The following is a 15491-nucleotide window of genomic DNA, read 5'->3' as shown; positions in this document are numbered from 1 at the left end:
GCTTTCATAATGTGTTTGGGAGGATTGATAATTCACTCAATGGATATTTATTTTGTATATCCTCTGTGAAAGATGCTGTTCTTGGGGCTAGAAATATAAAAATGAAGACAGTATACAAAGTCCTGCTGTCATGAAGCTTATAAAGTAGTGTTGGGAGAACAAAAATGAAAAAGTAAAAGGTGGGAAGCAATGATGTTTATAAAAAGAAAGGAAGAATGAAGAGAAAGCAAGTGGTATATGGTTTTCTTTCTAGGATGGTCAAGAAAAACGTTTTTGAGGAGCTGGCTCTTTCTTGATAGTTATGGGAAATTGGAACCCAAGCCACATAAATATACTGGGAAAGGCATTCTAGGAGAAGAAAAAAAAAACAAAACAGTAAGTGTAAAACCTAGACATGGTAGTGTGCCCATGCCTGCCGGAGGAATGGCAATAACACCAGAGAAACTAGAGCTAAATTGTGGTGCGGGAAAGGGGTAATTAAATCTTAGCGGTTATGGAATCTAGATCATATAAAGCTTTTAAGGAATTAAGCTTTTACTATGAGTTTGGTGGGAAGCTGCTGGAGTGTTGTAAGCAAGGGAAGACCATAATCTGATTTATGTCTTGGCAATATTACTCATGGCCTAAAGAAGACAGGGGCAGAACTGGGGAGAACAGTTAGGAAGCTACTTCAACAAACCAGGAAACAGATGATACTGCCTTGGGCTGAAACAGGAGCAGTGAAAATGGTGGAAAATATTCTGTTTCTGCATTTATTTTAAGGTAAAGCTAACAAAATTTGGTGGTATAATGAAGAAAGTGGGTGAGACCAAAAGGATTTTGCCTAGACAACAAGGTACGTGAAGTTGTCATTTCTTGGAATGGGGAAGACTGAAGGAGGAGCAGGTTGTAGCAAATGTTGAATTATATTTTTATATGCTAAATTTGAGATTTATAGTCTTGAATATTACGTATTAAAGAGAAAATTTTGAACAGGCAATGAGTTAGAAGTTCATTAGACAGTTCTTAGTTAGAGATGCAAATTTGGGCATTTCTAAGCATCAAATTGGTAATTAAAGTCATGGGACAAGATAAGATCACCTAAGAATCTTAAGTAGTATAGACAGTGTAGATAGAGAAGATATCTAAAGACAAATTCCTGGGACACTCTAATATTTAGACATAGGAGTAAAAAAAAGATACAGAATAGAAAAGTAAGGAGCAGAAGACAGTGATATAAAGAAAAACCAATAAAAGAGTATGGTATCCAAGAAACCAAATGACAAAAGAAGCATTTTAAGAATATTGCAGTGATGAAATATAGATGATAGATTAAGGCAGAAGTGGATTAAAAATTGACAAATAGATTTAGCCAACGTGGAAATCATTGATAACCTTTGTAACAACAACTCTAGGAGTTGGAGATAAGACGTTAATTGGTGCAGATTCAAGAAAGGAGAAGAATGGAATTAGAAGTGTTTCACTTTAAAATAGAACAGAAGATCAAAAAGGTGTGTGAAGGAAAATTAAAGATAAAAGAGGTAAATTTTTAAGATATTAAATAATTTGTATGTATTTTATAAATATATATGAATATATAACAAGTTGTAATACATATTTAATATAATTAATAATACTTATAATATGTATACACAAGATGGATCAGGTTGAAGATTGAAAGTAAAATCCATGATCCGTGAGTGACCTTGAAGAGAATTGGTGTCTGGATGGATTGGTGAGTTAGCTTAGGTAAGATAATAAGAGTTCTACCAAGGAGGGAAGGCAATGAAAAACCTGCGCACAGATACAATAAGGCCAACAGATTTGATGGTGGTAGGTTGTAATAGCTTTCTACCGGCATCTTTATTTTCTCAGTAAAGTAAACCAAGATTATCAGGTGAAATCGTGGTGGGAGAAGTGTTGAAAGTTGAAAATAGCACAGGTATGAAGCAGTCAGCTAATAAGAGAGGCTGTACCTCCTGAAGATATGCAGTAACATTTTGGGCTAGCACTGAGACTGAGATTTCACCATGTAAAGAGAGACCAGGTAAAACAAGGTAGCAGAGTATTCCCTTTCTTTAAAAAAAAATTATTTTCTGGAGACATGCTCAGTTGTTTAGTTTCCAGAAGGAGTAAGCAGAAAGATGGACTGAACTAGACACATCAGTATGACTGAGGGAGAGGGGGGAAGGGTGTGGAGGCATATAGTCTAAGCTGCTCTAAGTAGTCTCTTAATATAATGGTTCAACCAAAAAAATAATTTGTTTCTCATACACGTGTCAGGTTGGTAAGTGTCTCTTTCCCATTAGATGATTCAGTGGTCTTGACTTATTTATTTGTTTATTTATTAATGCTTCTAATTAGGTCAAGGGGAAGAAAAGAAAAGAAAAACCAATTAAAAAAATCATTTCAGCAGTAGGACACATCACATTCACTCACATTCTGTTGGGGAGAGCTAATCATATGAACACACTTACTACCAGTATACCTAGGGAAGGTAATTCCTGGATGGATACTTGCTTTTCAGCTACATGTTTGTTACTCTAGAAGGGTATAATAAATTTTTAAAGACTTCTACTTATCTCTGCCATACTGGTTATAAGGATGGATATGGAGCTGAACAAGATATAGGGAAAAGTGGGACTATAAGGGGTTATTGAGCACAGTTAAATGGATTGGAAAACTGGATGGTAATGAAAAAAATGTTGGAATTGGGCTCCTAGAGGTACTGGCCCCCAAAATATGATGTATTAGTCAGCAAGTAGGATACTTTCAAAGATGAAGTAGTAGTCAAAGCCAGTTAACCAGCCGACTTCTGTGTTACTCTGCTCTCACACTGCTATAAAGAAGTTCCTGAGACTGGATAATTTATACAGAAAAGAGGTTTAATTGGCTCATGGTTCTGCAGGCTATACAGGAAGCATGATGCTGGCATCTGCTTGAGTTTTCAGGAAGCCTCAGGAAACTTACAATCATGGCAGGAGGTGAAGGGGCAGCAGGGGTGTCACATGGCCAGAGAAGGAGCAAGAGAGAGAGGGGGGAGGTGCAACACACTTTTAAACCACCAGATCTCATGGGAACTCGCTTGCTACCATGAGGACAGTACTGAGAGGGAAGGTGTAAACCATTTAGGAGAAATCCACTCCCACCATGCAGTTATCTCCCACCAGTCCCCACCTGCAACACTGGGAATTACATTTTATTATGACATTTGGGTGGGGACACGGATCCAAACTATATGAACTTCCAATCTATGTGACTTATAAAGCTAGTGTTGAGTAATCCTAGGGGAACACAGCATCAGAATAGATAACCAATTCTGGTCCTAACTCTTGAACTGATAATATGAGTTCTGGGAACAAATTTCGTATCTTCTCTGAATTGTTATTTTCTCTTATAAAATGAAAATATTAAAAGTGATCCCAGTTGATTGTTGGAAATTAAGTGAGAGTGTACATATGCCATAAACTATAAAATTGTTACTGTTTATTTCTTCATGTTTCTAGTGTCATTTCAGGACACAGCTCCTATGGTTTAAAAGTCTTGTAAGCTCTAGAGTGGAATAAGGGTTGCTTATGAATTTTTATGCATCTTCCCTGACTCATGGAAGAATATGCAATGTCTTTTCCAAAAGCTGAGTCAGAATATTAGCATAGTAAATGAAGAATACAGGACGGGGTAAGAGGATTATATTTCTCCAATGCAAAACTCTGTCCACTTTCTTAGAAAGAGTGATTCATTTATGAGGTTTGGATTTTCTCCTTAGGTATAATATGCCAATATTAAGTTCAAATTAAGGTTAAAATACTTTTTTTTAATAAATTGTATTTTCTCCATTTGTCATAAAATAAAACTAGTAAGCTTGTTATAAAGTAGAATTGACATTTTCCAACTTCATGATACATAGGAAAATACATGCACCTAAATTTGAGCCAAGGTAAGAAGTAAAAGAACCAAGTATGTACTTGTGTCCTCTCCACTTAAAGAAAAATAAATAAAGGTATTTGAAGTTCCTCCTTCTCTTTCTTCTCCATTGCATGAGGAATTCTGTGTATTCTATACATCTTTGACAATAAAAACAAACTAATCAACTAACCAACCTAGAAAAGACTGAAGATTGAGAGACTATCAGAATTTCCATTGTAAAAGAGGAGAGAATTTAGAGCAGAATCTAATAAAATTTACAGAGGAGAAATAAAGGGAGAAAGAGAGTTAAGAGGCTATCAGAATTCCACTGGATTTTGATAAGAGATTTTAAGGGATTTCTAGAAGGGGGAGGAGATACATATTGAAGATATATAAGCATTTGTGGCTTGCATATGAAGGTAGTGCTATGATGATAGAATGTAAAAGAGGTGACAGAGGTGGAGATTGCAAATGGTGTGCACATGTGATACCTTAGAGAGAATTGGCTTAGAGATCAATGATTTGGGGTCTGATTTGATGAGGGGAAAAGGGCACATGCTCTTTCTTCTGTCTGAAATACCCTCACTATTCAACCCTTTCTCCCTCTTTGCCCCGTTTTTCACTCTTTCATGTATTTCCCAATCTTCAGATCTAAATTTAGTCATCACTTCCTCAGGTCAGCCTTCCCAGATGCCATGGTCTTAAATGTTGTCACAGAATCCCATTGATGGCCTCTTTCAGACTAGCTATTATCCTTATTATTTTGTTAAAATATATCTCTCTCGCTAGACTGTGAGCTACCTGAGAACAGGGACTGTTTTCATTTTGCTCAATGCGTTACACAGTGCTTGTATCCAGTGTATAGTCAATAAAAATGTGTTCAAGAAATTAATGATAAATTTTCAAAGACATCTTGATGTCTTTGGTAAGATATGGGTGTCGTTTGCTAGGATAGAGCAGGAAAAGACCAGGAGCTGAGAGAAAGACCTTAAGTTCACTTTTGCTCGTGATGAGTTTGAGATGCCTGTGGCCCATGCAAGTGACAATGTTGAGAGTCAGTTCTCAGGTGTTGTGGAGGGTGTGTGTGTGTTTTGTGGTTTTTTTTTTTTTTTTGAGACGGAGTCTCGCTCTGTCGCCCAGGCTGGAGTGCAGTGGCGCAATCTCGGCTCACTGCAAGCTCCTCCTCCTGGGTTCACGCCATTCTCCTGCCTCAGCCTCTCCAAGTAGCTGGGACTACAGGCGCCCGCCACCACCCCCGGCTAATTTTTTTTTTTTTTTTGTATTTTTAGTAGAGAAGGGATTTCACCGTGGTCTCGATCTCCTGACTTCGTGATCCGCCCGCCTTGGCCTCCCAAAGTGCTGGGATTACAAGCGTGAGCCACCGCGCCCAGCTGAGGGTGTGTTTTAAATGCCAAGATAGATACTGTATAAAATCTACTCAGTTGGAGCAGAATCTAGGAAAATAAAAACTAAAAAAGAGTGATCAGACAGAAAGGTAGGAGGAAAGTTAGAAAAGAACATTTTCACAGAAGCAAGGCTGAGAAGAGGGCAGAAAAATTAACTGACATTCCTTCACTCACAAGTGGAGCTGAAGCCTAGGCAGTTTAGATGCTGCAGCTTCTTAACATCCAGTCTGTACTTAGCAGTAGAGCAACGTTAATGCTTAACCAGAGTTTCCAACACACGAAGAAATTACTTCTCCTGTTTTTATTCATCTTTATGTGAATCTGCACCCTATAATTTTGCCAGATATGAAATAGCCAGAGACCTGAGTGAGCAATCATTTAAATGTACATCTGAACCAAATGAAAATCTGAGAAATCAGAGTATAAAATATTACCTTGGGATGTTTCTGCATGTATTAGCAGAAGAAATGGTGTCAGGCTAATTTGGATAACTTACTAGTGCAATGCAACGTAATTTGTTAGGTTGAAAGCCAGAGATCTTTTTTTTTTCCATCAGAAACCTATAAATGACAAAGTAATGATTTAGGCAATATATTTGTTAAATTGATGTAGCTAAACTTTTGGTTTTATGTTGGTAATGTCTTGAATTGTACTTCACTGTCTCTTTAAACTAACTAAAAATATTCCTCTGTTATTGTCCAAGCAAAATTTAATTCCTTATACAGCATTTTAAATGTTAATCAGAGACAAAGCCAGCACTTGCCAAGAGGGGCTATGCTCTAGAAACTAACATTTACACTGCACTTTTCATTTGAAAAGCCATTTAGGAACACAAATTAATCTTTACAACACTGCTGAGAAGTAGTTAATGACAGGAAGGATGATCATTACTCCCATATTACAGATGAGTAAAACTACACTGTAAGTTTAGCGACCAAATTAAAGTTATTACTCATGTGGCAAGTCATTTATGACTATCCCCATCTGATATTTCATGCTTCAGGTTTTTTTAATGCATAATCATCTCTTGGATGAATAACTGTATTGCTCCCAGGTCTTTAAGGGAAAAAATACTGAAGTAATAAGACAAGGCGCATGGAGTTTGGTCAGCACACGATGGAATATCATTACCCTCTACTGCACACACAGTGAGAGAGAAAACTTATACATCACTGACGTACTTCATCACTTCCCATACAGATATCATATTCAATTAAGTAGAGAGCTCTCTGTCAACAAACCTGACATGCTCACCTAGGGAATGTCACAACCTTCCCCCAAATCAATATTCAAGTTATGATGGACTGACAGCTTCACAGATGAGTGAGTGTCCCTTGATTTTTACCGTTTTTTGCTGCAGAACAGAGAAAAGAGCTCAAGGCATGAACAAACAAATTTAATTAAGCTTAAGGGATATGGTTGAGTAATGTAAATCCAGAGCAAACGAAGTCATGGAGCATTAAAGAACAGCTTAATGAAATTCTGATCAACAAGAAAAAAATGAAGAGCTGCTTCAACGGATTCAATAAAATTGGTTCTTAGTGATTTAGGAAAGCAAATGTTCGCTTGTAAGTGGTTACTTTTGAGAAGTAATTTCCTGGACTTTTTAGACTGATGCATATCTTGAGAATTTCTATAGTTTCTAATATATTTGAAAAATTGCTGCCGGTAATTTTTTTCTTTCTTCTCTGATCTATAAAATGATTTATAACAGGCTCCAGAAATGGAAAAGAAAAGCATTTTAAAAGTTTAGTGGGAAAGCAGGAAGACTAGGGTTATCAGAAAACACAAGTTGCCCAGCTTCAGAAGTTTTGACAGATGTCATTCTCTGGGATAATTTTTCTTTTGTGAGGAAAGTATCTCTTCTGATTAAATTGGATTCCTCTAACTCACCTCTTTTCTCATCCATTCTTTTGTTCTCTGACCACTCCTTTTAGACCCTCAACTTCGTGGGGCTGTCACATTAGCCACTTCTTTGGGTTAAAGCTTTAGTAAACTACTTTAAATGGAAAAGGTTAAAGCATCCATGAACTAATTTAAATTACAAATGGTGTTATTAATTTAAAATTTAGTTCAAGTTGACCCATGAGTCAGGTGGGAAGCCCTCCTGAACAGGCAGTATGGCAAGAAAGTTTTACTGGGAGAGAAAAAAGAGTGGGAAAGTGTACCCTAACATGTAAGGTCCACAGGATGCTAGTGTTTTCTGTTTCAGAAATTACAGTTTCTCTAATTTTAAATTACAAAGCTGACTTTACTCTGTGGAAAACAATAAAGGTGAGATACAGAGATAGAGAGGGAAGAGAGACAGAAACATTGATTTATCAAAAAGAATAAAGATCTATCCATAAGAAAATATGTAAATAATAAACAAGATTATGTTTACATTCAACTATAAGTATAGACTTTTCCCTTTTTGGATTACTTCACTGCTTAGAAGAAAAATATATAGAATAGACATTTAAATTTAAGATTATCATATACACCGGAAAAATAAAGTCAGAAATCTAGGAAAACTCAGATGTCCAGCTATTTCCATTCTTCTAATATAAATCCAAGTCAGGAAGTTAAAAAAAGTAAAAAAGAAGGCAGTGACTCATGTAAATGTCACAAAGTTTGATGCTTAATGACATATATTCATCTGCAAATGCTTTTTTGAAATTTAGGTTTGGTTAAAATTTTCCAATGCAGTATCAATAAGACATAGAAAATTAGAAGGAAAATGCATAATAGGGATTCTGATTTTGGAGATATTTTTCTAAGTTATCAGCAGAAGTTTAAATCCATCCTCCTTATATTTTTCTATTATTCTATCTATTCTTTCTTTTATTTCTTCATTGATTCAATAAATACTTTGGGTATGTAACATATCAGATGCGGAGCTGGGCACTAAAGTCATACTCATTCAATTGTACAAAGGTAGGACAGTTTAATAGGTCGACTTCTATAAAAATAGGTTAGAAAAAAGTCTAACCTATTTTTGTATTTTGTCTTTTCATTTATTCCTTTCTTTACCACCTTGGACAAGTTATTCAATATCTTCGATGTTTAGTCCTTTTTCTACAAAATGAGGAAATAATAGAGCTGGTCAGTACCTAGCATACAATAGACCCGTGGCACAGATTAATGTCATTTAGTTTTAAAGCATACGTTTCAGCAATTCTGAAGATGTACCTATTTAAACTCAGTTAACCCCCAAAGGGTTTATATACCTAAATTTTATAATTTTTATCTATCCTCAGTTTAGTTCTGTGTCCTTCCCTCCTTGAAAGGAGTTTCAAGTGTAAGGCACTTGGAAGATAAGTAGGGAGTTCAAGAAAAATTCATGTTTCAGGGTGTTTGGAGGTATGCGCAATGCAACTTATCTCCACTGGGTGATGAATTCATTGTATAATTCCTCAAATTCTCTATTTTCTATTGTCTTTGGAAAGAACCTGTGCATTTAGAATTCTAGTTTTTGTGCAAATGCTAGCTGTTTGTCCCAGTTTTTATTGATTTCTTTTTGCTTGAAAAGAAAGTAGTGACAAACATACCAGCTTCCACCATAACGATATTGATTTGGATTCTTTATGATACATATTGTTGCTTCCAGAATCATTATATTCACCCATTAATTCCCAGAAGCAAACTCTCCTACCTTTTTAGAAACGTATCAAGCTGTCCACAATGTCACCCAGAGCTGTAATAGTAATTATGGGTAAAAGATTTATGGCTTCAAACCAGTTAGATACATTTGAAGATAAACACAAACACAAACGTGGCACAGTATTAGTGCAATGCCCTGTCTCCTGAGTGCTGCCAAACATCTGTGTTGGAAAGAAAGAAGCAAACACACAACCAGGCCATGCTTTCTCTGTCTCTGCACGTGTGCCGAGATGACACACCAGGGTGTATGCAAACAAATAATGAGAGAATGTTCTGATCAGCACTACTCATTACCCAAATCTCGTGCGGATTCTTGTTGGCAGTTTTGTTGTCGACACGTGCCTCACTAGCTCTGTGGTCCTAAACAGAAAGCAAACTCAAATCTGTGTTAAATGTAATAATATTAGTTTATTTATAGGTATTTGAATGAAACGTTGCTGACAGTTTACTTACTATTACCTGAAATAATAAAAGATCAACATCAATCTCATTTATAACAGAGCTCATTTCTTTGTTACTTCTAGTTGTGTGGCATAGTGTCTCTGAATATCTTCCCCATGAGCGATGTTTTCTATAACACAAATTTGTATTATGCAAAGCTTTGCACTTGGGTGCTCCACAGATATTGTGTGCTGATGGGGAGAATAAGTCTATTCATCAAGGCATATTCCTGCAACTGTGGTGAATCAATTTGAGCATATGCCCTTCGTCTTCATTGTCAAGTAGAGTAAGCATTTATTAATTCATATTTATTATGTACTGAATACTGGGATAAAATAAGGATCAAAACCAAACAAGATTACTGCCTGATGCAACTGAGAACCTTGTGGGAAAGAAAACTTTAATTATATAATCAAAAACTACAACTTAGAGCTAATAAATGAGAGGTATGAAGTACTAGTTAACTAAGCAAAAAGGAGAAAGAACAGTTAAGGTGGAGGAAACAGCCCTTGTAAAAGTCCTGTGATAAAGGGACTAGAGGAGGACAGCATAACTGTGGTTGAGAGACTGAAGCAGGAACATAATTCAAAATTAGGCTAAGGAAATAGGAACCAAATTGTGTATGACATTTTGTTGTGAGAGAAATAGGTAACCATGAAGGATACATCAGTCTAGCAGCTGGGTGTAAACAGCAACGTTGATTAGAAGGAGTGAAGTGTGGATGAAGGTGAACAGTGTGTACCAAGGAAATTGGCTTCACCCCAAAAGTGGTCTGGCTTTTGTCCTAGACTCCTGTCAGTTCTAAGTTGAAATACTAGCTCATTTTGAAGTCAAAGAAGGAAAGGACATCAAGACAAACATAATTTCAGATGGGAGGCAGAAGAACTATATTAGTAATTGTGTTAGTCTATTTTCACACTGCTATAAAGAATGATCTGAGACTGGGCAATTTTTAAAGGATAGAGGTTTAATTGACTCACAGTTCTACCTGGGTAGGGAGGCCTCAGAAAACTTACAATTATGACTGGAGGTGAAGGTGAAGCAAAGCGCATCTTACATGGTGGCAAGAGAAAGAGAGGGGGGGAGAGAGAGAGAGAGAGAGCAAAGGGGGAACTGCCAAACACTTTTAAAACCATCAGCTCTTCACTCACTATCATGCGAATAGCATGGGGGGGAACTGTCCCCATGATCCAACCACCTCATTCCAGGTCCCTCCCTTGACATGTGGGGATTACAGTTGAAGATGAGATTTGGGTGGGGACTCAGAGCCAAACACATCAGTAATAATGCTAAAAGGGTTCTGAAATGAGAATCAAAAGACTGAGTTCTAATCTTATTGGTTTACCCCTCCCAGTGTCAGCACTAATGACCAGTGACCTGATCCAACTACAGAAAATTTCATAGCTTGACCTCCACCCTCAGTCCATGAGGCATAATACAGGCACATCTGACCCTCTCGTCAAAGGATTCAGAATATTTCTGACATAATAGGCTCATCCTATTTAATAGAAGAAAAGTGGTTGAAAGGAAAAATTCTAGTAAATAAATTAAGTCCAAAACATAGTAGATGTATATTCTTTGCTCTAAATAGCCCTAATGGTGGTAGTAGGTTTTTTAAAATAAAGGTTAAGTTTGAGAAATATCTCCAAAGGAAAACTTCTAATTATGTATGTATCAAGTGAACTTATTGAAGGCAAAGGTTGAATACATAGGAGCTTTTAAATGTGTCTAAATTCAGTGATAAAATAGTGCACATGCTTTAGTATTTTAAAATTGCTTATCATTTGAAGATTACATAGGCTGTATTCTCACATGCACATGTAATAAATAGATTCCCTCACCTTGTAAAACTCTATTTATCTAATATTCCACTAATGTAGAATACATATTTCTAGGCTTATTGTGAAAAATGATGGCGCCTCAGCTGTCTACTCTAAATACCAAATGATGTTTAAACCTATCCACATACTTATTTTTAATGTAGATTTCTGACGAGAAAATATTAAAATGACTTAGGGGCTTGTTTAAAGTTAGTAGGTTTCATGTGAAAATAAAGGATCAATTGTCATTTCCGCAGGGAGACTAAGTATTGTTTGATCTTCTTAAGGACAAGTCTAAGAAGGAAATATTTCTCCTGAATAATTTAGGGAGTCTGATAACTTAATAGCTTAAAAGTATTATAAACTCTGCAAAAATGGAGGTCTATTTGCTGAGAACCTTAAGAACATGTAATTTAGAGCATTTTGAACTTGCTTATGCTTTTAAAATACAAAATGCCCCTATATAAGTAAATTATTTATACTGTTCTAAGGCTAGCTTTTCCTCCAAAATGAAAATGTGAAGATGACATTTTCAAGACCCTAAAGACTTAAATTTGACTGCTGTGGATCTGTCAAATTTGAGGAGCATGTGGGAAAATGATAGCTGTGACTCTATGACTTTAAGTTTTCTAAAGACAGGAATCTCTCTTGCTCTTCAGTGTGTCTTGTGATCACCTGCCGAAGTGTGTAACTAACTGGTGTCAGGAGATTGGCTCATTATGTGAAAATGAACCTAAACCACCCAGGCTAGCTGTGCCTTATGAAACTGGGGCATGTATCATATTTCTAGTTAGTATATTAGCATATTAATATTCACCAAGAAGAATAGAGAAAAATCTCAAAGAAGGTATAAGTTCATACTTTAAGAGAATTAGCAAATACAGTTCATAAGTCTGCCTCTCCTCCACCCCAGAAACATTTAATATGTTGACACTAAACAAATGTTAGTTACTATTATGTATTGATCTTAAATTTCAGAGTGTAATCAACATCATAAAGCGCTCATAGATATTCTGCAAGGTAGTTGTAAGGTTAAAATTCTAAATTAACCTCTTCATCTAATAGGTGAAGAAATAAGCCCAGAGAGTTTAAGAGACTTTACTTCCTGAATGAAGGTCACAATGCAGGTAAGTAGGAAATGAGATTAAAGTCAGGCTTTCTGACACTTATTTTGAAATGATTTTTATATCATCACTAATATTCATTTGTTAAAAAATTAATATTGATATTAATTCTTGAGCTAAATCTCTGGTGTTACTGCAGAAGCCTACCTCAATTCAATATATTCCCACTTATCTATGTATCACTCTGATGATGATGAAAGACTCAATCACATTTTAAAATAATACTGTGTCTCAATTCAATGAGTAAACTGAGGCAGAGACAGGTTAAGTGATAGGTAAGGTCACTGGCCACAGAGTTAGGACTCATGATGAAAGTTAAGGTGAAAGCTCAGCAGAATCAGAGCTATGGAAAGAAAAAGAGGAGACTTGGAAGGTGTCGTCAGTACTGGGAAGGTGTAGTGGAGTTTGGATCATTAGGACTTGGAAATAAGGGAACATAATGATGATCGCCTTTCCATGCAAATCCCTCCTCTGTTGTGATCAGCTGAGCTGGTTATATGGTCAGCTTCTTCCTAAAGGAAGGAGTCACCTGACCCAGCAGATGAATAATTAAAAGACAATCATGATGTTTCCATTTCCTTTTGCTAGTGTTAGGATTCCTGGTAGTTTTGTGACACATATGTGGCCAATAAGATAAAAGGAAGACTGTTCCAGGAAAAAATACCATACTTAGAAAAAGAGAAAGTAAAAAGAAAAAGCCAAGGGCTGGAGATGCCTGTAAGCTCGATGCTTTGGGAGGCCGAGGCAGGTAGATTGCTTTAGACCAGGAGTTGCAGACGAGCTTGAGCAACATAGCGAGACCCCCGTCTCTACAAAAAATACAGAAAATAGCTGGTTGTGGCTGCGTGCATTTGTAGTCTCAGCTACTCGGGAGGCTGATGCAGGAAGACCTTGAACCCAGGAGTCTAAGGCTGCAGTGAGCCATGATTGTGCCACTGCACTCCAGCCTGGGCAATAGAGTGAAAGACTGTCTCTCAAAAAAAAAAAAAAAAAAGGGCTAATATCCAGAATCTACAATGAACTCAAACAAATTTATAAGAAAAAAACAAACAATCCCATCAAAAAGTGGGTGAAGGATATGAACAGACACTTCTCAAAAGAAGACATTTATGCAGCCAAAAAACACATGAAAAAATGCTCATCATCACTGGCCATCAGAGAAATGCAAATCAAAACCACAATGAGATACCATCTCACACCAGTTAGAATGGCGATCATTAAAAAGTCAGGAAACAACAGGTGCTGGAGAGGATGTGGAGAAATAGGAACACTTTGACACTGTTGGTGGGACTGTAAACTAGTTCAACCATTGTGGAAGGCAGTGTGGCGATTCCTCAGGGATCTAGAACTAGAAATACCATTTGACCCAGCCATCCCATTACTGGGTATATACCCAAAGGACTATAAATCATGCTGCTATAAAGACACATGCACACGTATGTTTATTGCGGCACTATTCACAATAGCAAAGACTTGGAACCAACCCAAATGTCCAACAATGATAGACTGGATTAAGAAAATGTGGCACATATGCACCATGGAATACTATGCAGCCATAAAAAAATGACGAGTTCATGTCCTTTCTAGGGACATGGATGAAACTGGAAAACATCATTCTCAGCAAACTGTCGCAAGGACAAAAAAACCAAACACCACATGTTCTCCCTCATAGGTGGGAATTGAACAATGAGAACACATGGACACGGGAAGGGAACATCACACTCCGGGGACTGTTGTGGGGTGGGGGGACGGGGGAGGTGGGGGGAGGGGGGTGGGGGGAGGGGGGTGGGGGGAGGGGGGAGGGATAGCATTAGGAGATGCACCTAATGCTAAATGACGAGTTAATGGGTGCAGGAAATCAACATGGCACATGTATACATATGTAACAAACCTGCACATTGTGCACATGTACCCTAAAAGTTAAAGTATAAAAAAAAAAGTGAGAAAGCTCACTAACTGTCTCCTTTTTGTAGTTGTGCTCACTTGTGTAATGATGTGATGTTTGGAAATGCAGGTCTTCTTCGATCGTGAGAAAAAATTAGTAGAAGACTCTTGAAATTTAGCACCACAATAGCTGCTAGTTATCTGAGTGTGGTCAAGCTGCTAAACCAACTCTGAAATTTTCTATAATCAAACATTTCTTATAAATAAAAAATTAATTAAATTTTGCTTAATACACTTTTAATTTGGCAATTTATTACTTATAGCCCCAAGGGTCATAATGGACCTTGGTTCCTGTTCTCTTCCCTTTGCCCTCAGATCTGTTCTCTGCCCATCTCTGTCTTGCTCTGTGCCCAGGAAGCCTTACTCCTATGATCTGCATCACCTGGAACTCCTTTCCCTCTGGTTCCTGGTTGGCATCAGCTAATGGGAGACCCCTGTAGCTCAGAGTATTTTTTTCCTACAACTGTATTTCTGATTCAGTGTGGTTCTGGCCATGCCTTGCTAAGGGGCGGCTTCTGCCTGGTAGCGTTTGTATTATGACCCAGGCTTTAGTGATTCCATTTTCTCTTCTTTATCAGTGCTAGGGGGGTGGTATCAGCTGATTGCTATTGCTACTTCTTGGGTGTCTCAACACATCTGTGGTTTTCCTGAAACTTGTCTATAGCTTTTGCAGACAGATCTTTCATTTTCACAAAAATCTCAGCTGTGAGTGTTGCCTGTTTCTTACTGGGATGCTGACTGATACATATACTTTCTGAGAGTTGAAATGTTACTAATAAATAAGAGTAGAGATGGCCAATGTATGTTAAAAAGCAGAATAATTCTAGGCCAGTATAAGTTGCTTTCAATTAAGTTGAAACTTATACTCTCCATAGGGCCCTCTAGAGCTGCTAGAAGAAAGTACCTGAACTACGTAGAAATTTGTTGTCTCACAGTCTAGGCCAGAAATCTGAGATGAAGCTGTTGGTAGGGTTGATTCTTCCTGAGGGCAGTGAGGGAAGGAACTGTCCCAAGCCTCTCCCCCAGCTTCTGGAGATTTGCTGGCAATCTTGGGTGATCCTTGACTTCTGCACTACATTTTCTGCCTTCATCTTCCTCTGTGCATGCCTGTCTCCAAATATCCCTTATTATAAGGAAACACTTGTATGGAATTAGGGACCAACCCTACTCCATATTTCTAAAATAAGGTCACATTTTAAGGTACTAGGAGTTAGGACTTCAATATATTA

Source organism: Symphalangus syndactylus, chromosome 16 (assembly GCF_028878055.3).
Source record: "Symphalangus syndactylus isolate Jambi chromosome 16, NHGRI_mSymSyn1-v2.1_pri, whole genome shotgun sequence".
Lineage (NCBI taxonomy): Eukaryota > Metazoa > Chordata > Mammalia > Primates > Hylobatidae > Symphalangus > Symphalangus syndactylus.
Note: the sequence above shows the minus strand (reverse complement) of the source record.